The 2,297-nt window shown below is 46.1% G+C and overlaps 1 protein-coding gene across 50 annotated transcripts in view; it reads right to left on the reverse strand.

Annotated features, from left to right (window-relative positions):
* Sorbs1 (sorbin and SH3 domain containing 1) overlaps positions 1–2,297 on the reverse strand; it is a 222,380-nt gene that overhangs the window by 124,805 nt on the left and 95,278 nt on the right. The window lies entirely within an intron of this gene.

A 2,297-nucleotide genomic window follows, 5' to 3' on the forward strand; every position in this document is an offset into this window, starting at 1 on the left:
TTCAATCCCCAACACCCACATGGTGGCTCACAACCATCCATGACTCCAGGTCTGAAGGATCTGAAGCCCTCTTCTAACTTATGTGAGCACCAAGCATACACGGTGGTACATAGACATTCGCACAGGCAAAATACAAACACACATAAAAATATAAAATATAAGTTAAAAAAATAAATAAATAGAAAGTTACAAAACAGCGTCTGCCTAAAGCAAGACGTTCCTCCTACACAGACTGCTCCAAGCACACACAGATGGATTACGTCAGGGTATTTTATCTGTGGCATTGAGAGGTCGGTCACTCTTGTCAACTGAGATTAGATACAGGGCCTGCTGTCTGAGAGGAGATACTCTAGGTGGGAAGGGAGAAAAGATGGTCTTGATATAACTCAGAGGGTTTCATCCCTGGCGTCCTCTCCCCTCCACACACACAAAGAAAAGTCAAAACTGGCTCTACTCTCTGCCCCTTATGAGGTCACTTGCCCCGCCTTTTCCTGAGACAATTCACCCTGTGAACTAACATTTGTTCCTAACAAGCGAAGTAGCTTACATATGCTACAGGCAAGCATTGCCTAATTTGGAGACAAACTTGTCTTCTACTCCTTCTGGTTCTAAGAATCTGTTCTCAGGGGTGGAGAGATGGCTCAGCCATTGAAAGCACTGGCTGCTCTTCCAGAGGTCCTGAGTTCGATTCCCAGCAACCACGTGGTGGCTCACAGCCATCTACGATCTGATGCCCTCTTCTGGCATGGAGGTGTACATGCAGACACAGCATGCATATAAATAATAAAATCTTTTTTTTTTTAAAAAAGAAAAAGAAGCTCATGGCACCTGAGCCAGATTCCCACAGAGGGGCCTAAGAGCTCACACCAGATTCCCACAGAGGGGCCTAAGAGCTCACAGGGCAGAACACAGGGAAGAATCAGTACTGAAGGCCATGCAGACATCACAAAATGGCCTTGAACTCTAGGTAGTGGCATTCCATCAGGCCACTGAACTCAGGAAGAGTAGCACAGAAGCTCCAAGAGTCACCGTTGCCCAGAAGCACACAGAATGCACCACAGCAGTGAGAACCAAGGGGGCAGAAGGGGAACACCAATGCCCTGAAGCACATAAGAAAATTCCCAAGATAAAAGCATCCTCTGCCCAGGAGGGAAGCTTCCTGCAATCTGGCTTTGAAAAGCCGCACGGAAACCTTGATTACTGCAACCACAAGTGACAATTTCTACATTTGTCTTTCCGTTGCTTATTGGTAGCCAGAACTGCCATTCAAAGGGACTGTGACCACGTTACTCCCTGAATATCATTCTGCATCTGCTGCCCACAGGGAGGCTCGTTCTCCCCTCTGCCCAACTGCTTGACGGCTGACAAGAAAATTACCAGGAACTAAAAGGTGTTGACAACCCTGTAGACCTCAAAGAGGCTAAGTAGAAAAACTGCAAACAGAACAAACTCACCAAAACAGAGCAAAAGCTGACAGAGTTTAGATGTTTACAGGATCGTTCTAAAGCTAATAAATGTTAACGAGAATGGTTCTTAACCCCAAAGGAACTCACACCTGATCTAAACTGGAGACACTGGACAAAGCTGGGCGTGGTGGCACACATCTTTAATCTCAGTATTTGGGGGGATAGAAATAGGAAAATCAGAAGCACAAGGACATTCCTATGTACACACCAAGTACAGGGCTGGCCTGTGCTACATGGGACCCTAATCAGTGTACAAACTTCAGATCTCCAGCACTCGCATAAAAACCAGGTGTGCCTGTGCACGCCTCTAACCCCAGGGCTACTGAGGCAGACTCGAGGCTCCCCGTGGCATGGCGTGGCATGGCATGGCTTGCCTTTTAATGTGTCCAAACAATGATACTTTCTCACAACGTGAGGTAGATAAGAGATCCTCTCTCAAAAGTAAAGTGGAGATGGCCAGAACAAAAGGCTCAGGGACCAAGAGCACTCACTGTTCTTCCACAGATCTGAACACCACGTCAGGCAGCTCATGACCTCACGACCCTCTCTAATTCCAGTTCCGGGACATTTGACACCTCTGGTCTCCAAGGGCACCTGCACTGGTGTGCACATACTCACGTGAGGTCAACCGCACCTGTATGTAACCTTAAAATAATAATAATAATAATAATAATAATAATAGTAATAATAATAGAGAGAATAAAGACACCAGGTATTAGTCTCTAGCTTACACACAGAAAGTCAGAGAGACAGAGACAAAGACAGAAAGACAGACAGACAGACAGACAGACAGACACCGCACACTCAAAAGATACTAGATGAGAACTCTAC

The sequence above is a fragment of the Rattus norvegicus genome, chromosome 1, assembly GCF_036323735.1.
Source record: "Rattus norvegicus strain BN/NHsdMcwi chromosome 1, GRCr8, whole genome shotgun sequence".
NCBI classification, from domain to species: Eukaryota; Metazoa; Chordata; class Mammalia; order Rodentia; family Muridae; genus Rattus; species Rattus norvegicus.